The sequence below is a fragment of the Diceros bicornis genome, chromosome 30 (genome assembly GCF_020826845.1).
Source record: "Diceros bicornis minor isolate mBicDic1 chromosome 30, mDicBic1.mat.cur, whole genome shotgun sequence".
NCBI classification, from domain to species: domain Eukaryota; kingdom Metazoa; phylum Chordata; class Mammalia; order Perissodactyla; family Rhinocerotidae; genus Diceros; species Diceros bicornis.
Window position 1 is genome coordinate 6,371,107 of NC_080769.1, and position 25,071 is coordinate 6,396,177.

The 25,071-nt window shown below is 38.3% G+C and overlaps 2 protein-coding genes and 1 pseudogene across 8 annotated transcripts in view; all 3 read left to right on the forward strand.

Moving 5' to 3' along the window:
- The window catches only part of LOC131394538 (zinc finger protein 709-like), a 340,324-nt gene that overhangs the window by 129,572 nt on the left and 185,681 nt on the right, over window positions 1–25,071 (forward strand). For 3 of the 7 annotated variants that reach the window (XR_009216174.1, XR_009216175.1, XR_009216178.1), the window contains 3 exons: window positions 10,697–10,901; window positions 18,202–18,337; window positions 18,548–18,607. The exons of 1 other annotated variant lie outside the window; for it this stretch is intronic. The gene's annotated coding sequence lies outside the window, so the exon portion shown is untranslated. Of the gene's footprint in view, window positions 1–9,955; window positions 10,902–14,482; window positions 14,514–18,201; window positions 18,338–18,547; window positions 18,608–25,071 lie in introns of those variants that run through there. 3 more of the 7 variants (XR_009216176.1, XR_009216177.1, XR_009216179.1) reach the window with 3 other exon arrangements.
- Window positions 1–25,071, forward strand: part of LOC131394155 (zinc finger protein 709-like) — a 68,841-nt pseudogene that overhangs the window by 5,218 nt on the left and 38,552 nt on the right.
- The window catches only part of LOC131394559 (zinc finger protein 670-like), a 152,114-nt gene continuing 147,314 nt past the window's right edge, over window positions 20,272–25,071 (forward strand). Inside the window, exon 1 of the mRNA XM_058525958.1 lies at window positions 20,272–20,299. The gene's annotated coding sequence lies outside the window, so the exon portion shown is untranslated. The remainder of the gene's footprint in view (window positions 20,300–25,071) is intronic.

The window sequence follows — 25,071 nt, forward strand, 5'->3', positions numbered from 1 at the left end:
AAAGTGAAATATAAATGTTCCAATAAAAATGGTCAAAGACCACACACAAACCTTATACTAATTATAAATGCTTAATAAAGTTATGAAAATAGATTAGCTCATTAGGCCCAATATAGAATGAAAATAGATGTACTTATTAAGGCGCAAAATACGTATGTTGATTTCCTAACACTGTTAGTGAGGCATATTCTGGTGGGAAAGGCCAAGTGGGTGCTTCTTGATCTGTCCCCCAACAAAGATAGTGACCCAGAGGTAACACCTTATCCGCAGAGGAATTGAAGAGATAAGTTCTATCATCAAAAACCTGAGATGTACGGGGGCATTGTTTACCACCTTCTTTAATTTGCATGTTTGCTTGTTACAAAACTATGGAGAGTGAGTTTATAATATCACGAACTTGAAGTTGAGATGTTAATTACACCTGTTTTCCAAATGTGGAATCATTACTGGGGCATATGAACAAGGCTTGTGGCATCTGGTGTGCAACTCCTTACACTTTCTTACACAACAGAATACATATTCTTCTCAACCACACATGGACCTTTCTCTAGCATAGATCAATCCTCACCGTAAAAAACACATAAATTTTAAATGCTAGGAAATTTAAAATACAAAGTAAGATCTCTGACCACAATGGAATGAAGTTAGAAATTAACATCTTGGGGGCTGGCCCCGTGGCTTGGCGGTTAAGTGCGCGAGCTCCGCTGCTGGCGCTCCAGTTCAGATCCCCGGCGCGCACTGACATACCGCTTCTCCGGCCATGCTGAGTCCGCGTCCCACATAGAGCAACTAGAAAGATGTGCAGCTATGACATACAACTTTCTACTGGGGCTTTGGGGGGAAAATAAATAAATAAATAAATAGAATCTTTAAAAAAAAAGAAATTAACATCTTGGGGAAACTCACAAATATAAGGGAATTAAACAGGACACTCCTAAATAACGAATAGGTTAAAGAAATCAATAAGGAAATTAGAAAAGATTTTTAATGAATGGAAAAAAGGACTCAATAAACAAATTTTACAGGCTACATCAAAATCACTATATAGATAAAAATTATACCCATATATTCCTAAACTAACAAAGGAGAAAGATCTCAAATCAATAACCTAAACTTCGGGGCTGGCCCCGTGGCGTAGCAGTTATGTGCGCGTGCTCCGCTGCTGGCCGCCCAGGTTTGGAGCCCAGGCGCGCACCATCGTACTGCTTGTCAGGCCATGCTGTGGCCGCGTCCCACATAAAGTGGAAGAAGGTGGGCACGGATGTTAGCTCAGGGCCAGTCTTCCTCGGCAAAAAGAGGAGGATTGGCATGGATGTTAGCTCAAGGCTGATCTTCCTCACAAAAAATAAATAAATAAAAAAATAACATAACTTTCTATCTAACACATTCAAATAGATGATAAACCAAATCAAATATATTAAGAAATGGAAATAATAAAAATTAGAGCAGAAATAAGAAAATTGAGAGTAGAAAACCTGAAATGAAAATCAATGAAACCAAATGTGGATTTTATGAAAAGATAACAAATTGACAATAGAGAACTAACAGACACTTGAACTAGATTGACCTAGAGAAAAAGCAAGAAGACACAAATTACTAGAAGCTGAATGAGAGAGAGGAGATCACTACTGAGATGACAGAAGTAAAAAAGGTTATAAAGGAGTTCAGTGAACAATGCATGCAAACAAATTAGATAACTTAGATGAAATGGACAAGTTCCTAGAAATACACAAACTACCAAAAGTGACTCAGGAAGAAACAGAAAACCTGATTTGAACTATTACAGGCGATTGAATTAATAAGCAAAAAACTACCCATAAAGAAAAGCTCAGGCCCAGAGGGTTCTACAGCAGAATTCTCCAAAACATCCAATCAAGGTTTAATAGTGCTTCTTCACACAGCCTCCCGCAAAACAGAATCAACTCAATGCTTCAAACTTGTTTGTGAGGCCAGTGTTACCTTGATACCAAAATCAGACAAAAGAATCACAAAAGAACTACAGACCTGTTTCCTTTGTGAATATGGATCCAAAAAAAACCTCAACTAATAGTAGTGCCTAACTCAGCAACTAATTAAAAGAATTCTAGACCATGACCAAACGGGATTTATTCCAGGGATGCAGGTTGGGTTAACCTCTCAAAATCCATTAACATAAAACATCGTATTAATAGAGTGAAAAGCAAAAATGGATTGATCATCTCAATAGACTCAGAGGAAGTACTTGACAAAATCCAACATCCTTTCATGATAGAAAGACTCGGAAAACCAGGATTTGAAGGAAATTTCCTGAACCTTGTAATGAGCAAGTGTGGGACACCAACAGCTACGATTATATTTAGTGGTGAAAGGCTGGATATTTTCTCCCAAAAATGAGGAACGAAACAAGAGTGTCTGCTCTTGCCACTTTTATTTCACAAATTTGATTTTAGCCAGAACAGTTTTTCAAGAAAAGGAAATAAATAGCATCCAGACTGGGTACCAAGATGTAAAACTATCTTTACTTGCATATAACTCATCTTCTAAATAGAAAACTCTAAGGAGTCCACTAAAACAATCTATTAGAACTGATAATCAAGTACAGCAAATTTGAATGATACAAGATCAGTATGTAAAAATAAGTTGTATTTTATTTTATTTTGTATTTATTTATTATATTGTATTTATTTTATTTACAGTGCAATGACCAATCTGATAATAAAATTAACAAATCTATTTATAATAGCATCAAAAAGAATAAAAGAGGAATAAATTTGATAAAGTAGTAAATACTCTGAAAACTTCAAAACATCAATACAAAATTAATAAAGATACACAAGTGTGAAATAACAAATGTTGGCAAGGAAGTGAAGAAACAGGAACCCTTGTGTGCTGTCGGTGGGAATATAAATTGGTGCAGCCACTATGGAAAACAGCATGGAGGTTCATCAAAAAATTAAAATAGACCTACCATATGATTCAGAAATTCTACTTCTGGTTATTTCTCCAGAGAAAACAAATATACTAACTCAAAAAGATGTATGCACCTGCATGTTCACTGAACCATTATTTACAGTAGCCAAGACATAGAAACAACCGGTGTCTATCAATAAATAAATGGATAAAGAAATTGTGGTTTTTCAGAGTGACGTCAGCATCATGGCGGAGTGAGCTTTCCCGTGAATTCTTCCCCCACAAAATACAACAAAAGTAACAGCCACAGACAAACAACGGAATCCCAGACAGTCAAAAGCTGGAGCGGAGGGATCCACACTGCCGCACATCTGAGAGCGGAACGTGCTGGGCCCCCGGAGGAAGTGGGGAGAGGTAAGGAGAACTCCGCTCCCTCCCCATCAGATCAGCGATCCGGTCCGCGCGGCTCCCAGAGAGGGGGGAGGGGCGGCCCTCGGCGGGAAACTGTAGCTCTTCGGGCGCTCTCAGCCAGTGGGAAACTCCCGCACAGAGGGCTCAGAGGAGCCACAGGGCTACCATCAACATCTGAGCATCCCAGAGAGCGGATAAAGAGGGGCAAACGAGAAGCCTCCCACGTCAGGGACCCAGAGGGCAAAAGAGAGAGCTCCCCCCTCCCCACAACCCGGAGTCTGCAGCTCGACCAGATCTAGCGGTCCGAGGCAGACCTGAATAAATTGGACTGGACCCGTGGATCGCAGTGGGGAAAAGAAACAAAACAAAACAAAACAAAACTGCGGATCGCAGCAGAAAAACTGGGGCAGAGCGCAGGGGGCTTAGACTACACAGCCCTTCACCACCACACAGTGGCGGCAGGTGGAAAGTGCAACCAGAGACTTCCAGGATGAGGAAAATCAAAACCAACACAGGAACCACAATGCAAAAATATATGAAATCACCAGACCAGAAACAAAATGACAAGCAACCAGAAATCAACCCCGAAGACACAGAAATCCATAAACTAAATGACAGAGATTTCAAAATAGCTATCATAAAAACACTCAACGAAATACGAGACAACACAGACAAACAATTAAATGAGATTAGGAGTTTCTTCACAAAAGAGATTGAAATCATAAAGAAAAACCTATCAGGGCTGATGGAGATGAAGAACACAATGGAGGAGATAAAGGAGAATCTGGAATCTTTAAAGAACAGAGCTGACAATATGGAGGAAAGAATTAGTACTTTAGAGGATAGGAATACAGATATACTCCAGATGGAAGAAGAGAGAGAACTAAGACTAAAAAGAAATGAAGAAAGACTCCGAGAAATATCGGACTCTATTAGAAAATGTAACATAAGAATTATAGGTATTCCTGAGGGAGAGGAGAGGGAAAGAGGAACAGAGAGCCTATTCAAGGGAATAATAGCTGAAAATTTCCCAAATCTGGGGAAGGAGCAGGAAATACCAGTAAGCGAAGCCAACAGGACGCCTATATATATTAACAGACAAAGGCCTTCACCACGACACCTAGTGGTAAGGCTAGCCAGGGTCAACGACAAAGAAACAATATTAAGGGCAGCTAGACAAAAACAAAAAATAACGTACAAAGGAACTCCCATCAGGCTCTCAGCGGATTTCTCAACAGAAACTTTTCAGGCTAGAAGAGACTGGAATGATATATTCAAAATACTAAAAGACAATAACTTTCAGCCAAGAATACTCTATCCAGCAAAAATATCCTTCAAATATGATGGAGAAATAGTAACTCTCCCAGATAAACAAAAGCTAAGGGAGTTCATGGCCACGAGACCGCCACTACAAGAAATACTCAAGAAGGCCCTCAGGCCTGAAAACAAGAAGAGAAAGGGAACACAAAGCTTGGAGTAAGGAGAAAAGTAGGTAGACAAAATCAGAGAAATAGTAGATCTTTACTGGAATAGGTTAGCAACCACTTAAATACTAAACTCAAAGATCAAAGGAAGAAATTCACCAAAAATAAATTTAACCTCATCACTGTAAACACACAGCCACAACACAAGATAGAATAAGGTATAACAAGAGCAACTTAGAAGGGGAAGAGGAAAGTGACTGAATTGACTTAGTATAAGGAAATAGGAGGCTATCAGATAATGGACTATCTCATACAGAAGATTTTTCGCCCAAACCTCAAGGTAACCACTAAACAAATAATCAAATTAAAACCACATATGATAAACAAAGAGAAAACTAGAAGAATCATAAGACAGAACAACCAAACTGAATTGGCAGTCCAAAACAAATGGGACAAGAAACAAAGGAAATGCAAAAGAACCAGAAAATAAGTGACAAAACAGCAACATTCAACCCTCATATTTCAATAATTACCCTAAATGTAAATGGATTGAACTCTCCAATCAAAAGATACAGAGTGGCAGGATGGATTAAAAAGCAAGACCCAACAATATGCTGCCTTCAGGAAACACATCTTAGCACTAAAGACAAGCACAGGCTCAGAGTGAAAGGATGGAAGACAATACTCCAAGCTAATGGCAAACAAAAGAAAGCAGGTGTTGCCATACTCATATCAGACAAAGTAGACTTCAAGATAAAACAGGTTAAGAAAGACAAAGAAGGGAAATATATAATGATAAAAGGGACACTCCATCAAGAAGACATATCACTTATAAATATATATGCACCCAACATAGGAGTACCAATGTACATAAAACAACTATTAACAAACCTAAAAGGAGAAATCAACAACAACACAATAATAGTAGGGGATCTTAACACCCCACTTACAGCAATGGATAGATCATCCAGACAAAAAGTTAATAAAGAAATATTAGACTTAAATGAAAAACTGGACGAGATGGACCTAGTAGACATACACAGAGCACTCCACCCAAAAACAGCTGACTACACATTCTTCTCAAGCGCGCATGGAACATTCTCTAGGATAGACCATATGTTGGGAAACAAAGCAAGCCTCAATAAATTTAAGAGGATTGAAATCATAACAAGCATCTTTTCAGACCATAAGGCTATGAAACTGGAAATGAACCAGGAAAAAAAAACTGGGAAAGTGACAAAAATGTGGAGATTAAACAACATGCTACTGAACAACCAATGGATCATTGATGAAATTAAAGGAGAAATCAAAAACTATCTGGAAACAAACGAAAATGATAACATGCCATATCAAACCATATGGGACGCAGCAAAAGCGGTCCTGAGAGGGAAACTCATAGCGATACAAGCCCACCTTAACAAACAAGAAAAAGCCCTAATAGGCAACCTTAAATTACACCTAACAGAACTAGAAAAAGAAGAACAAACAAAGCCCAAAGCCAGCAGAAGGAGAGAAATAATAAAAATCAGAGCAGAAATAAATGATATTGAGACCAAAAAAACAGTAGAAAGGATTAATGAAACAAAGAGTTGGTTCTTCGAGAAGATAAACAAAATAGACAAACCCTTAGCCAGGCTAACTAAGAAAAAAAGAGAAAAGGCTCAAGTAAATAAAATTAGAAATGAAAGAGGAGAAATTACAACGGATACCATGGAAATACAGAGGATTATAAGAGAATACTATGAGAAATTATATGCCAACAAATTGGACAATCTAGAAGAAATGGATAAATTCTTAGACTTATACAACCTCCCAAAATTGAACCAAGAAGAAATGGAGAATCTGAATAGACCAATCACAAGAAAAGAGATTGAAATAGTAATCAAAAACCTCCCAAAAAATAAAAGTCCAGGACCAGATGGCTTCTCCAGTGAATTTTACCAAACATTCAAAGAAGATTTAATACCCATCCTCCTCAAACTATTCCAAAAAATAGAGGAAGATGGAACACTTCCTGAATCATTCTACGAGGCCAACATCACCCTGATACCGAAACCAGACAAAGACAATACAAAGAAAGAAAATTACAGGCCAATATCGCTGATGAACATTGATGCAAAAATCCTCAACAAAATATTGGCAAACCGAATACAACAATATATTAAAAAGATCATACACCATGATCAAGTGGGATTTATACCAGAGACGCAGGGATGGTTCAACATCCGCAAATCAATCAACGTGATACATCACATCAACAAAACAAAGAATAAAAACCACATGATCATCTCAATAGACGCAGAGAAGGCATTTGACAAGATACAACATCCATTTATGATAAAAACTCTCAATAAATTGGGAATAGAAGGAAAGTACCTCAACATAATAAAGGCCATATATGACAAACCCAGAGCTAACATCATACTCAACGGGGAAAGACTGAAAGCCATTCCTCTGAGAACAGGAACGAGGCAGGGCTGCCCACTCTCACCACTCCTGTTCAACATAGTACTGGAGGTTTTGGCCAGAGCAATTAGGCAAGAAAAAGGAATAAAAGGAATCCAAATAGGTAACGAAGAAGTGAAACTCTCACTATTTGCAGATGACATGATTGTATATATAGAAAACCCTAAAGAATCTGTTGGAAAACTGTTAGAAACAATCAACAACTACAGCAAAGTTGCAGGGTACAAAATCAATCTACAAAAATCAGTTGCATTTCTATATGCTAATAATGAACTAACAGAAAGAGAGCTCAAAAAGATAATACCATTTACAATTGCACCAAAAAGAATAAAATACCTAGGAATAAATCTTACCAAGGAGGTGAAGGACCTATACAATGAGAACTACAAGACATTATTGAGGGAAATCTACGATGACATAAAGAAATGGAAAGATATCCCATGCACGTGGATTGGAAGAATAAACATAGTTAAAATGTCTATATTACCTAAAGCAATCTACAGATTCAATGCAATCCCAATCAGAATCCCAATGACATTCTTCACAGAAATAGAAAAAAGAATACTAAAATTTATATGGGGCAACAAAAGACCCCGAATAGCTAAAGAAATCCTAAAGAAAAAGAACAAAGCAGGAGGCATCACAATTCCTGACTTCAAAACATACTACAAAGCAATAGTAATCAAAACAGCATGGTACTGGTACAAAAACAGACACACAGATCAATGGAACAGAATTGAAAGCCCAGAAATAAAACCACACATATACGGACAGCTAATTTTCGACAAAGGTGCTAAGGACATGCAATGGAGAAAGGAAAGTCTCTTCAATAAATGGTGTTGGGAAAACTGGACATCCACATGCAAAAGAATGAAAGTGGACCATGTGCTATCGCCATACACAAAAATTAACTCAAAATGGATCAAAGACCTGAAGGTGAGACCTGAAACTATAAAACTCATAGAAGAAAATATAGGCAACACACTATTTGACATAGGGTTTAAAGGAATCTTTTCGGATGACATGCCTACCCAGACTAGGGAAACTAAAGAAAAAATAAACAAGTGGGACTTTATCAGACTAAAGAGCTTTTATAAGACAAATGAAATCAGAATCAAGATGAACAAACAACCAACCAGCTGGGAGAGAATATTTGCAAAACATACATCTGACAAGGGGTTGATCTCCATAATATATAAAGAACTCACACAATTGAACAACAAAAAAACAAACAACCCGATCAAAAAATGGGCAGAGGAAATGAACAGACACTTCTCCAAGGAAGATATACAGATGGCCAATAGGCACATGAAAAGATGCTCAACATCACTAATCATCAGGGAAATGCAAATCAAAACAACACTAAGATACCACCTCACGCCCGTTAGAATGGCTATAATCACCAAGACAAAAAACAACAAATGTTGGAGAGGATGTGGAGAAACAGGAACCCTCATACACAGCTGGTGGGAATGCAAATTGGTGCAGCCTCTATGGAAAACGGTATGGAGATTCCTCAAAGAATTAAAAATAGAGATGCCCTATGATCCAGCCATCCCACTACTGGGAATCTATCCAGCGCACCTGAAATCAACAACCCAAAGAGGCTTATGCACCCCTATGTTCATTGCAGCATTATTCACCATAGCCAAGAAGTGGAAGCAACCTAAGTGTCCCTCGACTGACGATTGGATTAAGAAAATGTGGTATATATATATATACACAATGGAATACTACTCAGCCATAAAAAAAGACAAAATCGTCCCATTTGCAACAACATGGATGGGCCTGGAGCGTATTATGTTAAGTGAAATAAGCCAGAAAGAGAAAGACAAACACTGTATGATCTCACTCATATGTGGAATATAAACCAACACATGGACAGAGAAAACTGGACTGTGGTTACCCGGGAAGTGGGGGTGGGGGGTGGGCACAAGGGGTGAAGGGAGTCATATATGGGGTGATGGACAAACAAAAATGTACAACCCAAAATTTCACAATGTTAGAAACCATTAAAACATCAATAAAAAAAAAAAAGTGAAAATGCTACATTAGGACATATTCAATAATTGCAATAGAAAGCCATAAAGGAGGAAAAGAGAAGCTAAAAAGAATATGAGAATTGTAGAAAATGAAAAGAAAAAGGGGCAAATAATTGCAATTATGTCAGTAATACTAAATGTGAGTGGATTACATTATCCACACAGGAGGAATACATTGTCACCTCAAAGTAAAAAATAAAATCATGATCTAAATATATGCTATGTACAGGAAACACACTTTAGATTCAAATATGCTATGTACAGGAAACACACTTTAGATTCAAATATATAAGCAGGTTAAAATTAAAAGCTCTGGAAAGATACATCTGTAAACAGCACAAACAAGATAACTGGAGAGATGATACAACTTTCTAGCAAAATAAGACTTTAAAACAAAGACTATTTCTAGAGATAATGAAAAACATTATATCATAACTAAAGTGTCAGTGTTTATAGCCTGCATCTAAAACAGTAGAAAAAAATAAATTTATAGCCATTAATGCCTATACTAAGAAAGAAGACAGATCTCAAAAATCTTTCACCCTAACAGACGTCAAAAGATGAGATACCAAACTCAAAGCAAGGATAAAAGGAAATAATAAAAATTGGAGTAGAAATTAATGAAATGAGGAATAGAAAAACCACAGAGAAAGTCAATGAAACCAAAAGTGGGTTCTATGGAGTGATTAACAAAATTGACAAATATTTAGCTAGACTGTCTAGAGAAAACAGGGAAACATTCAAATTCATACAGTCACAAAGAATGAGTGATATTACTACAGACATTGAACTAAAAAAGACTGTGAAAGAATTCAGTGAACAATTGTGTGGCAACAAATTGGATAAGTCAGATGAAATGGACAAATTCCTCAAAAGACACACACTACTGAACCTAAATCAAGAATAAATGAAAAATCTGAATAGAAATATAATAAGTGAAGTGGCTGAAACAGTAAACAAAGAACTACCCACAAATTAAGGCTAGACACAATGGATTCATTACAGCATTCTCCGAAACATTCAAGAATATTTAATACCGATTCTTCACAATTTCTTTAAAAAATTAATATGGAATGAACACTTCATACTAATATTGTGAGGCCAGTACAAGAAATGCCAGCAAACCCAATCCAGCAATATAGAAAAGAATCATACACCATGACCAAGTGAGATTTATTCCAGGGATTAAATGTTGGGTTAACATCACAAAATCCATTCATATAATAAAGGATATTAATAGAGTAAAAATCAAAAATGGCAGAATATTTCCATAGTCTCAGGACAGTAATTGACAAAATCCAGTACCCTTTCATGATTAAAGCACTCAGATTACCAGAAATGAATGAAATGTCATAATGAGCACATATGGAAAACCTCGGGCTAATATTGTATTTCTTTTTATTATTATTTTTTACTTTTTAATATTGTATTCAATTGTAAAAGACTTGATGCTTTCCCCTGAAGATAAGGAACCAAAGAAGTCTGTCTGCTCTTGCTACTTGTATTCTTGAATATGCTGGAGATGTTACCATTTTCCAAGGAAGACAGACAAATAGCCAAGAGCAGGTGAAAAGATGCTGAACATTGTTAGCCATCCAGGAAATGCAAATCAAAATCCCAGTGAGATACCACTTCACAACCACTCGGATGGCCAGAGTCAAGAAGTGAGGTAATAACAAGTTTTGTGGATGATGTGTTTGGAAATTTGAACTCTCATACGTGGGTGGTGTGAATATAAAATGGTGTAGTTACTGCGGGAAAAGGTCTGGGAGTTCCTTAAATGTAAAACCTGAAATTATCATATGACCCATCAATTCCACCCTTAGGTGCTTACTTTTGTGTGTGTGTGTTTGGTGAGAATGCTTAATCCACTGTCTTAGAAAATGTCGGGTATATAAATTGTATATGTATATCAAATGATCACATTGTAATCTTCAAATATAGACAATTTTTTTTTGTCTCGGGTGGTATCTGTGTGTTTAGAGTGAAGGTGAGACAGTGGAGGCCTCGGGTTACAAGGTTGACTATACCCTGTGAAGGAGCTGAGCCCACCAGATGGTCACTCCTTAAACAGCAATTGTTTCAGAGAGAAAGAAGAGACAGGAAAATGCAGCCATAAGGTAGCAAGATTCCAGACGTCTCACCAGGACCCCTAAGTAACTGCTCCTGCTGCCGCCGCTGCATCTATTGCAGTAAAGATCCTGACCCTCTGGGTTACAGTGGACAACACCCACAGTCTGAGCTTGGCACAGCAAAGGGATTTTTAGTTCAAACCCGACTTAAAGCCTGGGTTCCTTAAACTCTATGAAGCAATCAGTTGTCAAGGAGGAGGCCTCTAACCCTGATGAGAGTGATTTGAGGCTCTCAGGAGGAGGACCTTAAGTTGTCCATAGGCTTCTGATGCAAGAACTTGCCCTAGTCAGTCATCAGGGGTGAATGCAATGAGTCTGTCTTCATGTTTTTTTTGAAAGACTTCAGTTTTCTTTAGATCAGTTTTGGGTTTTCAGAAAAATTGATCAGAATTTACAGTTTCTACATAACCCTTCTCTCTGCATCCACACAGTTGCACTCTTTTTCACATTTTGTCTTGCTGTGGTCCATTTGTTACAGGTTCCAAACCCATATTGATGCATCACAGTGCTCAGTGTACATTAGCATTGACTCTTTGTGTTATACAGTGTGTGGGTTTTGGCAAATGTATAATGATGTGTATCCATCGTTTCTGTTTCATATAGTACAGTTTCACTTCCCTAAAACTTCTCTGTCTTCCACCTATTGATTCATCCCTCCTGCAACCCCCAAATCCTTGACAACTAAAGATCTTTCTAGTGGCTCATGCTTTTGTCTTTTCCAGAATGGCATGTACATGGACTCATACACGACATAGCCTTGTCACATTGTCTTCTCTTCCTTTGCAGTATACATTTAAGATTTCTCCATGTGTTTTCATGGCTTGATACCTCATTTCTTTTTATCACTGAGCAGTATTTCACTGTATGGATACGCCATTGATTGTTTTTGTCTATTTGACTCTTGAAGGACATCTTGCGTAAAAATCTAAGTCTTGTAAATTATGAATATAGCACCTATAAACATGTGTAGGATTTGTGTGAACATAAGATTTCAATACATTTGCAAAAATACCAAGGAATGTGATTGCTGGATCTTACTCTATGTAGTGACTCAGAATTTTGTTTTGAAAGAAGGTTCCTGTCTTCCATTGTAAGTTACCACATTCCATTTCTACCAGCAATGAATGAGGGTTACCTGTAGCTTCACATCTTCACCAGTATTTCATGTTCTTAGTGTTTTGAGGTTTACCCATTTAATAAGTGTTTAGTGATACATCCTTGTTGTTTTATTTGCAGTTTTCCAAGGACATTTGCTGTGCAGCATGTTTTCATGTTGCTTATTTCCCATCTATATATCTTCTTCAGTGAGATGTCTATTCTAATCTTTTGCCCATTTTTTAAATTGGGATGTTTGTGTTCTGACTGTTGAGTTTTTTTTTCTTTTTTAAAGATTTTATTTATTTATTTATTTTCCCCCCCAAAGCCCCAGTAGATAGTTGTATGTCACAGCTGCACATCCCTCTAAGTTGCTGTATGTGGGACGCAGCCTCAGCATGGCCAGAGAAGCGGCGTGTCGATGCGCGCCCGGGTTGCGCCCGGGATCTGAACCCGGGCCACCAGCAGCGGAGCACGCGCACTTAACCACTAAGCCACGAGGCCGGCCCGACTGTTGAGTTTTAAGTGTTCTTTGGATATTTCGGATACCAGTCAAGTGTTTTACAAAAATTTTCACTTACCCTGTGAGTTGTTTTCATTGTCTTAACACTGACTTTCTCAGAGCAGTAGTTTTGCATTTTAATGAAGTAAAATTTTTGTTTTTTTTCTTTTGTGGATCTTGATTTTTGATTTCATATCTAAAAATTCATCTTGCAACCCAAGGTCATCTAGATTTTCCTCTATGTTACCTTCTAGGAGTTTATTCCTTTCACATTTTACTTTCAAATCTGTAATGTATCTTGAGTTAATTTTTGTGAAATGTATGGTGCCTGCGTCTCCATTTGTGTGTGTGTGTGTGTGTGTGTGTGTGTTTGCATGTGGATATCAGTTATTTCCACCACTGTTTGTTTAAAAGACCTAATTTTTCATTTGACTTGTCTTGCCTTCATTGTCAAAGATCACTTGACTATATTTGTGTGGGTCTATAAGGAAAGCAGTGGACCCACGTATCCTTCAGCCTTGCTATGCTCTCATTAATTCCATGAGTTATTTCTGTTGTTATGAATTCTTTTAGCCATTTCACAGACTGTCATGCTGTATGGAAAAAATATTATATATTTAGCTACAGCATTCATAAAGATGTTCTTTCTTAAGAAGTGGAAGTTCCTCTTTATTACCAGTTTGTTGTAAATGGATGTTGGATTTTATCAAATCCTTTTTTGTTTTCATTTTTCCCTCCTTTCCTTTCTGATATTAGTAATTTCTGTCTTCCATCTTTTGTTTTCTTGACTAAATGTTTATCAATTTTATTAGTCTTGTCAAAGAACCCTTTTCTGGTTTTGATTTTCTCCATTGATTTCCACAATGAGATGGATTTCTTTTCTAATTTTTATTATTTCTTTTATTGTGCTTACTACAGTTTAAATGTGCACTTCTTTTTATTGTTTCCTAAGTTAATTGCTTACATTGATTGTAGATCTTTTGTTTTTCCAGTGTATTTGTTCAATGGCATAAATTTCCCTCTAGGCACTGCTTTTGCTGCTTCCAAGAACCATTGTTATGTTGTGTTTTCATTTCTTTTAGTTCAAAAGAAATTTTGATTTCTCTTGAGACTTCTTTGATCCTATGTATTATTTAGAAGTGTGTTATTGGGCTGACCCCATGGCTTAGCCGATAAGTGCGCGCGCTCCGCTACTGGCGGCCCAGGTTCGGATCCCGGGCGCACACCAACAGACCGCTTCTCCGGCCATGCTGAGGCCGCATCCCACATACAGCAACTAGAAGGATGTGCAACTATGACATACAACTATCTACTGGGGCTTTGGGGAGAAAAAAAGGAGGAGGATTGGCAATAAATGTTAGCTCAGAGCTGGTCTTCTTCAGCAAAAAGAGGAGGATTAGCATGGATGTTAGCTCAGGGCTGATCTTCACACACACACCCACAAAAAAATAATAATAATAAAATAAAAAAAAAATAAATTAGTGTGTTATTGAATCTCCACTTATTTGAGGTTTTCCGACAATCTTGATGTTATTCACTTCTAGATGAATGTGTAGGTGGTGTGAGCATATTTTGTATGAGTTCTGTTTTTTCAAATTTGATAAGGTGTGCTTTATATCCTAGAATGTGGTTTGTCTTGGAGAATATTCCATGTGAACTTGAGAAGAATGTATATTCTACTGTTGTGTATGAAGTATTCCATGGAGTATAATGAAATCCACTTGTTTCTTTTTTTTTTTTTTAATTTTATTTATTTATTTTCCCCTAATGCCCCAGTAGATAGTTGTACATCATAGTTTCACATCCTTCTAGTTGCTGTATGTGGGACGCGGCCTCTGCATGGCCGGAGAAGTGGTGCATCGGTGCGCTCCGGGATTCAAACCCGGGCCGCCAGCAGCGGAACGTGCGCACTTAACTGCTAAGCCATGGGGCGGGCCCTCCACTTATTTCATAGTGCTCTTCAGTTCACCTCTGTCATTCCTCGTCCTGCCTACTGGAATTTATAATTCTTGGTAAGGGGAAGTTGAATTCTGCAGCTATAGTACTGGATTCATTTATTTCTCCTTGCATTCTATCAGTTCTTACATCGTGTATTTTGCCCCTCTGTTGTTATGCAGGTACACATGAAGCATTGGTGTGCCTTCTTGGAGAATGGACCCCTTTGTCAGTGTCTAATGCCCCTGTCTATCTCTGCGTTTTCCTTTGTTTGAAATCTGCATTGCCTATAATTCATATACCTATGGCAGCTTTCTTTTTACTAGTGTTGGCATTGTCTATTTTTTTCCACCCGTTTACCCTTCATCTGTCAGTGTATATTTAAAGTGGGTTTCTTGTAGAGAATTTGTAATTGTCTTCTTTGAAATCTGATATTACTGTGTTTCAATTGTATTGATACCATTGATAGTTAAAGCTGTTATTGATAAAGCTAGATTAGTATTTATGAAGTCTTGGTTTAGTATTTTTTGCTTTTGTTTCTTTTTCTTTTTGTCTTCCACATTTTATCTGTCTTCTCTGGCTGAAATTGAGCATTTTTTCAGATTTTCTTCTTCTTGTCTCTTAGAATATCAGTGACACATTTTTGAAAAGCATTTTGTAGTGGTTGCCCTTGAGTTTTCAGTATACGTTTACAACTAATCCACCTCCTCTGCCAAATAACACTACACCACTTCACTGTTGTGCGACTACCTCTTAACACACTCTTCCCACTTTGCCCTTCCTGTTTCTTTGTCATGTTGTTGTCATTTATATCACTTGTCCATAAATTTCTCATTACCACATACATTGTTGCTAATATTGTAAACAAAGTGTCATTTTTTATACTATTTATAAGAAATATAAAAGATATTTTACCTTCATTTTTTTTCTTTTTCTAAACCTCTACCTTTATCGTTTATATTCTTCCTGATAAATTTTTTTTTGTGAGGAAGATTAGCCCTGAGCTAACATCCAGTGCCAATCCTCCTCTTTTTGCTGAGGAAGACTGGCCCTGGGCTAACATCTGTGCCCATCTTTCTTTACTTTATATGGGATGCCGCCACAGCACGGCTTGACAAGCGGTGCGTCGGTGCACGTCCAGGATCTGAACCCACAAGCTGTGGGCTGACGCAGGGAGCACATGCACCTAACCACTACACCACTGAGCAAGCCCCCTGATAATTTCTTGAACATTTTATTCAAAGTAGGTGTACTCGACAACTTCCCTCATTTTTGTCTTAGAAAATCCTTATTTGTCTTTTTTTTTTTTGAAGGAGATATTTTTCTTAACAATTCTAGGGGAGTGCTTTTCTTTATTTTCAAAACTTTTTACTCTACTCTGTTGGTGCTCACATGGTTTTTGAAAAGAAGTCAAATTTAATTCAAATCTTTGTTTCTTTATACCTAAGATGTTTCTTCTCTGGCATTTCTCAATATATTCTCTGTCTTTTATTTTTCTCTTCTTTGACTATGATATCATGGGGGTGTGCGCTATTGCAGTTTATCGTGTTTAGTGTTCTCTGAGATTTCTGGGTGTGTGGTTTTCTGGCTATCATTAATTTTAGGATATTTTTTGTGATTATTATTTAACTTGTTTCTTCTGTTTCTTTCTGTGTGTCTTTTCTTTTCAGATACTCCCATTATGTGTATTTTAAACCTGCTGTTAAAGATGGTTGTTCTTGGGGCTGGCCTGGTGGCACAAGCGGTTAAGTGCGTGCGCTCCGCTGCAGCAGCCTGGGGTTCACCAGTTCGGATCCTGGGCGCGCACCAATGCACTGCTTGTCAAGCCATGCTCTGGCGGCGTCCCATATCAAGTGGAGGAAGTTGGACATGGATGTTAGCCCAGGGCCAGTCTTCCTCAGCAAAAAGAGAAAGATTGGCAGATGTTAGCTCAGGGGCCATCTTCCTCACAAAAAAGAAAAAGAAAAAAAAAAAAAGCTGGTTGTCCTAGACTTCATACATATTGTGTTGTTATTTTTGTTTTTGCATTGGGCTCTGGTGAAATAGATTTTTTGTTTAGTACAGGCTTTGTTAAGAACAGAATATCTGGGTTCCATTTCAAAATCCCAACTATTTTTATCTTTTCCCCAATTTTGAAGACAGTCGTTTGCCCTGTGACCTCAAGGCTCTCATGGATCTAAGGAGAGTTGTTCATTTAAAGTTTGTTCTTTTTCTTCTTGTGAGATCAAGAATGACTGCTTCTAAGTTCCTTAAGTGTGGGATCAGAAGTTGGCAGGCATCATCTAGAGTGTCTGGTCAGGAATCATTTCCTGTTGCCTTGAATAATGGAGATTTTATGTTCTTTGGAGGAAAGCACTGTGAAATCCTTCATGTATTGTATAATCATCAGCAAATTGACTATCAGACCCTTGTGGAGTTCAGTGAACTTCTTTGCAATCTGCAGCTCTTAACCTGCCCCTTAAGGCCAGCAAGGCTAAAGGTACACTGTTAGAGTTTGACTGCAAAGAGCTGTTCTAGCACATTATTATCTCACTGTGTGTTCTAAAAATTGGCAAGAAGTAGCCTTGAGGCACTTGAGTATAGGGATTTTATGGTCTAATTTGTCATGCCTTCTTCCCTTGTCTGAGCCCCAAGTTCCAAATAACTTTCTAGCCCCACCAAATCACACAGAGAGAGAAAGGAAGAACTGAGTTTATGATAAATATTGCACGTTAAAAGTGATAGTTCCCTGCAGGAAGGTTTACATTCACCAGCTGCATCTGATTCCTTGTAATGGTCTGGAGTAATTTAGGACAATGTGGCCAGTTGGGCTTCATTTCAAGTCTGATTTCTAGAGGCCTCCAGGACTCTTTTTGGTGATGGAAGTACATAAAAAGGTCTCCATTTCTTCACTGTGTTTTTATCCATTGAAACGTCATGTGGATTTGACCCTCTGCCTCATGGAGTGCTGTGACTGGTGGGTAAAAGGAAGAAGATGAAAGAATTTTTCTCACAAGGAAGCATCAGTCTTAAAATATTTGCTTCGTTTCTATGGCATTTGTTTCATTTCCTAATACGCTCTGTACCCTGCCATTACAGAGAAATATGCTGTAATGTGATCACAGTAAAAATATGTAAGTAATTTCCATGTGTCAAAACACTGTCAAATTGATGAGGAAGTGTATACAGAAAATGAGTGAGTTTTTGGTGATCACTACATAGAATAAAGTTTTGGAGATGACACAATCATAGGCAACCTTCCTACGTATGGAGTACAGATCCCCAGTGCTGTCAACCTTATGCATCCTACTCTACACATATTTCAGGTGTTTCAGGACTCAGTGGCAATTGAGGATGTAGCTGTGAACTTCACCCCAGAGGAGTGGGCCTTACTGGATCCTTCACAGAAGAAACTCTACAAAAATGTGATGAGGGAAACCTTCAGGAACCTGGCCTCTATAGGTAAGAATGAGGACATTCCTTCCCTCCTTCCCTTCATCAAGTAGAGAACAAGTGTTTCTTGCCCATCAACATGGTTCCAACATGTAGAATTTGGAAACGGGATGTTGGTAAATAAACTAGAAATGGTCATAGCTCATCATGGACTTAAAGCTAAATTGTTTTCTATCATTTCCAGTACTTTGGTATCATCTTTCTGGGTCTGCATTTTAGGGAAAACATGGGAAGATCGTGATATTGAAGATCAGTACAAAAGCCTGGAGAGAAAACAGGTGAGTCACACTCACAATAGAAAGCAGTGTCTGATGTAACAATTCTGTTTTGTTATGAAATTTTAAAGAGAAGCAGAGAAATAACCCTTGCTTCAAATTTAGGTATTCTTAGAAAATTTTCACCAAATATGCCTTCTGAAATGTGATGTAGAGGATCAGTTTTTGCAAAATAGTCCACTTAGAAACAGGTTTAATAAACTCTATGTAGGAATATAACTGTTCTGATAACATGAAGGGTGAAAGCCTCTTGTAAAGCATTCATTATATTTAATTTCTGAGAATTGAGACAAGACAGAAAACCTAAACTTTTCCTATGAATCACAATAAATATAATAAACATAAAGGTATTAATAATGTGCTTCTTATTTCTTACAGTGATCATATAGCAAGGAGACTCTGTGAAAGTTTAGAGCACAGTCAACATGGAGATAAATTCAACCTTACTCCAAATCTGAGTCTGAACAACAAAACTACAGGAGCTAAATCATGTGAAAGCAGCTCATGTGGAAAAGTCTTCCTGCATCATTCATCTCTTAAAACACACATTCGATGTCACACTGAACACAAGCTATATGGCTGTCAACAGTATGGAGAGAAGCCATATAAATGTAAGGAATGTGGGAAAACCTTCCCTTTTCCCAGTGGTCTTCAAAGACATGAAAGAACTCATACTGGAGAGAAACCTTACGAATGTAAAAAATGCAGTAAAGCATTCGCTTTTTCCAGTTCTCTTCGAGTACATGAAAGAATTCATACTGGAGAGAAACCCTATGAATGTAAAAAATGCAGTTCAATATTCACTTCGTCCAGTACTCTTCAAAGACATGAAAGAATTCATACTGGAAAGAAACCCTATGAATGTAAAAAATGCAGTAAAGCATTCCCTATTCTCAGATATCTTCAATTACATGAAGTTATTCATGCTGGAAAGAAACCCTATGAATGTAAAAAATGCAGTAAAGCATTCAGTTATTCCACTGATCTTAAAATACATGAAAGAAGACATACTGGAGAGAAACCCTATGAATGTAAAAAATGCAGTAAAGCATTCACTTCTTCCAGTGCTCTTCAAAGACATGCAAGAATTCATACTGGAGAGAAACCCTATCAATGTAAAAAATGCAGTAAAGCGTTCACTTTTTCCAGTTCTCTTCAAAAACATGCAAGAATTCATACTGGAGAGAAACCCTGTCAATGTAATAAATGCAGTAAAGCATTCACTTTTTCCATTTCTCTTCGATTTCATGAAAGAACTCACACTGGAGAGGAACCCTATGAACGTAAAAAATGCAGTAAAGCATTTACTTTTTCCAATTCTCTTCAATTTCATGAAAGAACTTACACTGGTGAGAAACCCTATGAATGTAAAAAATGCAGTAAAGCATTCACTTCTCTCAGATCACTTCAAAGACATGAAAAAAGTCACATTGGAGAGAAACCCTATGAATGTCAGGAAAGTGGTTAATCCTGTGTTTGTAATGCAAACTGTTGAGAATATGCAAGAATGCACAGTAGAGGCAAAACCGTGTAAAGGTAAAGAATGTGGGAAAGCTTTTGTCATCCCACTTCTTTCTGAAGGCATGAAAGGACTCACTTGATAAAAACCTCTTGAATGTAAACAGCATGGAAAAGACTTCATTGGCCTACATCCTTCCTTGTGAAACTCCCAACCAGAAAGAAATAGAAATAAAATGTAAGTAACATGGGAAACTTGATGGAAATTATTTTGTGTATAATGTTCTAGAAAAGTGTAACATGAAAGAGTTGTTATAAAAGTTGTAAATATATTGTGTTACCAAGCCACTTAAAGTACAACATTGCACAGTGGGTTTCTATTAATAACTTTTAGAAATGAATATTAAGGTGAGATAATTCTGTGTCATCCTTCATCAATACTGCTTAAAATTTATTAGATGGTGCTTTTTTTTAAATCAGTTAATGATATTTTTTCTTGCGACCGGCCCAGTGTTGCAGTGTTTAAGTTCACATGTTCTGATTCGTGTGAAGTGAAGTGAACCCCAGTGACCCAGGGTTCGCCAGTTCGGATCCCGGGTGCAGACCTACTCACCGCTTATCAAGCCATGCTTGATCCGCATCCCATGTAGAAGAGGTACAACTCTACAACAATGATACATAGCTATGTATCGGGGGTGGGGGAGAAAAAAGAAAAAAAAAGGCATAGTGGCAACAGATGTTAGCACATGCCAATCTTCCTCAAAATAAAATAATAGTAATATTTTTTCTTTAATTTTTTATGATGTTTTAATTGTTCTTTGTTAAAAGGCCATTGAAAAATGACAGTTTGTAGTTGTTGGGATTGTCTTCCTGGCCATGTATTGCAGTTCCCAGGTTTGCCTTATCCACTGTGCGTTTTGTTACCTCTCTTAGAGAAAGCTCCTTTTTGGGGTGGTGGGTATAGGAGCCTGTTTTTATTTTGTACCCTATAGAACAGTTGGAATAAAGTTTTATGAATCACAAGTTTGTCAAAGGCTATACTTTCCTATGAATTTCTTTTCACATTTGGCCCTTTGCTCTTTGTCCTTCCTTCTGACTGGTATTTGGTGAACAGACTTTGAGTTAAGTAGAGGCCTGTGATAAGGCAACAAAATCTAGAATACCTGTATTGTGTTATGTCAATTTGGGTAATATTAAGAACTGGATTTTCAAGAATCCCCTCCCCGGGCTGGCCCTGTGGCTTGGCAGTTAAGTGCATGCGCTCCGCTACTGGCGGCCCAGGTTCGGATCCCGGGCGCACATTGACGCACCGCTTCTCTGGCCATGCTGAGGCAGCGTCCCACATACAGCAACTGTGCAGGATGTGCAACTATGACATACAACTATCTACTGGAGGGCTTTGAGGGGAAAAAAAGGAGGAAGATTGGCAATGGATGTTAGCTCAGAGCTGGTCTTCCTCAGCCAAAAGAGGAGGGTTAGCATGGATGTTAGTTAAGGGCTGATTTCCTCACAAAAAAAAACAAAGTAGACTCCCCTCCCCTTTGTACTTCCATGTTGGAATTCAAAAATCATGTCACTTGCAAGAGATTTGGAAGGCAGAGTCAAACAAGGCATTGGTGAGATTTTGTAGCCACAGTACAAGGAGAGAGACTGTTACATAGGAGCTTCAAGGACACGATCCTCAGTCCCATTTTCTGAATTCTTTGCTCTTCTAGGCAAGAGTATCTTGAAAAGCACCACCAACTGTTTATTACACAGTGCACCCTGTTAAAGTGTACAATTCAATGGTTCAGTATATTCACAGATAAAGTTAAGGTAAGTATTTGATGAAAATAATGGATGAGATTATGGAATCCTTGTACTTCTTAGGCCATTTTTTGTAAATTTCTCTCAATTTGTCCAGAATTTTCAATATATGTGGAGCGGGTCGTGCCCCTTATAGCACATACTGCTCCTTCCTTGGCCAATAAGTAATCTAAAGCTAAACGGTTATGAAAACCCTCTGCACTAGAGAATCCTGTGCTGTTGCATTAATTCCAGCTTTGGTGTAATAGCCCGGTGTGTTCAGCCAGGTAGCTGACAGGCTCGTATGTGCCTTAATAATGTGTCGTTGTGAGCCCAGTGAGGCACCTAGCCCCGTCCAGGTGAGGGATAGCAGACCTACTCCCAACACAATGGGGATGAATACTGGATGCTTTTGATGTGAGGGGACAGAAAGACGAATTGGGGGTCCTGTTCAGTGTTTTGTAAGGGTAGTCCCAGGGAGACTGTGGAAAATTCAGAAATAACAGAAGTACAACCAATGAGTCACTGAAGTAGTAATTAATAAATGTTGATCATGCACACAGCAAAGACGGTTTCCAAACTGAGAGCACTCAAACTAAAACATGGAAGGAGGCCCAGGCGCACATTGTTATAAAGCAACTTGTAGAGAGAGAAAGAAGTGACTGTTTATTCTTCCCAGGGATTGGTCATAATATTAGAATTTTCTTGAATGGTAAGATAGACAATTGGCCAACAGCATAGGAAAATATGCTGGACACCATTAGTCATAAACGAAATGCAAATCAAGACCTCAGTGAGAGACCACTTCACAATCACTAGGATGGCTAGAATCAAAAAATGAGATAATATCAAATCTTGTTGAGGATACATGGAGAAATTTCGACCCTCAGACATGGGTGGTATGAATATAGAATGGTGCATCCACTCTGGAAAACAGTCTGGGAGTTCTTCAAAAATTAAACCTAGAATTACCATATGATCCATTATTTCCTTCCTAAGTATATGCCCAAGAAAAATGAAAACACATGTTGCAACTAGACTAGTACATGAATTTTATAGTAATGATATTTCTAGGTGCCGATTGGTGGAAACAATCCAAATATCCATGAATGGATGAATAGATAAACTCATGTTTTATCCATCCAATGGAATATTATTTGGCCATAGTAATGAATGAAGTATTGATACATGGTCCAACATGGATGTACCTTGAAAAGTGTTATGCTAAGTTACTGAAGTCAATCCCAAAGACCTTGTATTTAATTATTCCATTCATTGGAAAGGCCCAAATAGGGAGATCTATGGAAACAGAAAGTAGATTTGTGGTTGTCTATGCCTGGGAATTGGAGGAGGAAGATGAGAAGATTGGGAGTGATAGCTAAAGGGCAGAAGAGTTTCCTTTTGAGATGACAAAAATGTAGAAAAAATGACTGTGGTGGGCTAGCCTTGATGGCATAGTGGTTAAAGTTTGGCACACTCTGCTTTGGTGGCCTGAGTTCAGTTTCTGGGCACAGAACCACACCACTCGTCTGTCAGTAGCCATGCTGTGGTGGTGGCTCACATAGAATAACTAGAAGGACTTACAACTAGTATATACAGCTTTGTACTGGGGCTTTGGCATGAAAAAAAAAGAGGGGAAGATTGGCAACAGATGTGGGCTAAGGGTGAATCCTTCCCAGCAGAAAAAAAAATTGACTGCAGTGATGATTTCACATTTTTACAAATATATTGAAAATCATTGAAATCTACAGTTTAATGAGGTGCACTGTAGAGTATGTGAATTACATCTGAATAAAGCTATTCAAATAAAGAAATGCCTTAAGAGGGCCAGCCCCGTGGCTTAGCGGTTAAGTGCGTGCACTCCGCTGCTGGCGACCCGGGTTCGGATCCCGGGTGCGCACCGACCACCGCTTCTCCAGCTGTGCTGAGGCCGCGTCCCACATACAACAACTAGAAGAATGCAACTATGGCGTACAACTATATACTGGGGCTTTGGGGAAAAACAAAAAGGAGGAGGATTGGCAATAGATGTTAGCTCAGAGCCGGTCTTCCTCAGCAAAAAGAGGAGGATTAGCATGGATGTTAGCTCAGGGCTGATCTTCCTCACAAAAAAAAAAAAAAAATTTTTTTGCGCTCCAGCCTTTTAAGCTTGTGAGTTTGCACGTTAATCAATACATCCATCACCTCACAGTGTTATCATGAGTGTGTGTGTCTGTGTGTCTGTGTGTCTGTGTCTGTGTGTGGTGAGAATGCTTAGCATCTACTCTCTTAACAAATTGCAATTATACAACATATGTATAATAAATGATCATGTTGTAATTTTAAAATAAATTTTATTAGTCAATTCAATACAGCTGGGGGGAAAATTGTTCACAAATGCATCCCTAATTTACACAATGATTTATTGTTTTTCTTATATCAGTGAAAATAGGAATTCAATTAACTTGGGGATATTTTTCACATCCCTGTAGAGTTTCTTCTGGGATGGATCCAGAAGAGCCCAGTCCTCCATGGTGAACTTCACAGTCCCGTCCTCAAAGCCCACTGAGTCCTAAAACATGACACATATGTATATAGGAGGACGGGTAAGATGGACAAGCACCGGGGATTTATATTCAATTCATAAGAAGTTCACACATGACTCCACGGTCTCCCAACATTTATTCTGTGACTCGGTCATCAGAAGTGTTCCTCTAGCCACACTGACGTCCTCATAAATTTAACATCATCATGAAAACATGGAATCTATTGGTACGTTTTCATTGTGATCACTTCAAGTTTTCATTGCTCTAATGTCAGGGTACAGAACACCTCAGAGAAATGCTGTACAAATGAAAGAAATGCTTCTATTTTAGCAGATCAATTCCTTATGAGAAGACTCTTTCATCTCCTTCTTTAATACCATCATATGATGCAGCGCCCCCTGAAGGACAGCATCATATTTGCGTGTTTTGTGTGTGTGTGAGGAAGACTAGCCCTGAGCTAACATCTGATGCCAATCCTCCTCTTTTTGCTGAGGAAGACTGGCCCTGGGCTAACATCCATGCCCATCTTCCTCTACTTTATATGGGACACCGCCACAGCATGGTTTGACAAGTGGTGCATCAGTCCGTGCCCAGGATCTGAACCTGCAAACCCCGGGCCACTGAAGCAGAGTGTGTGAACTTAACCACTACACCACTGGGCCAGCCCCCTCTGCATGAAGTTTTAATGAAAATTCCTGTG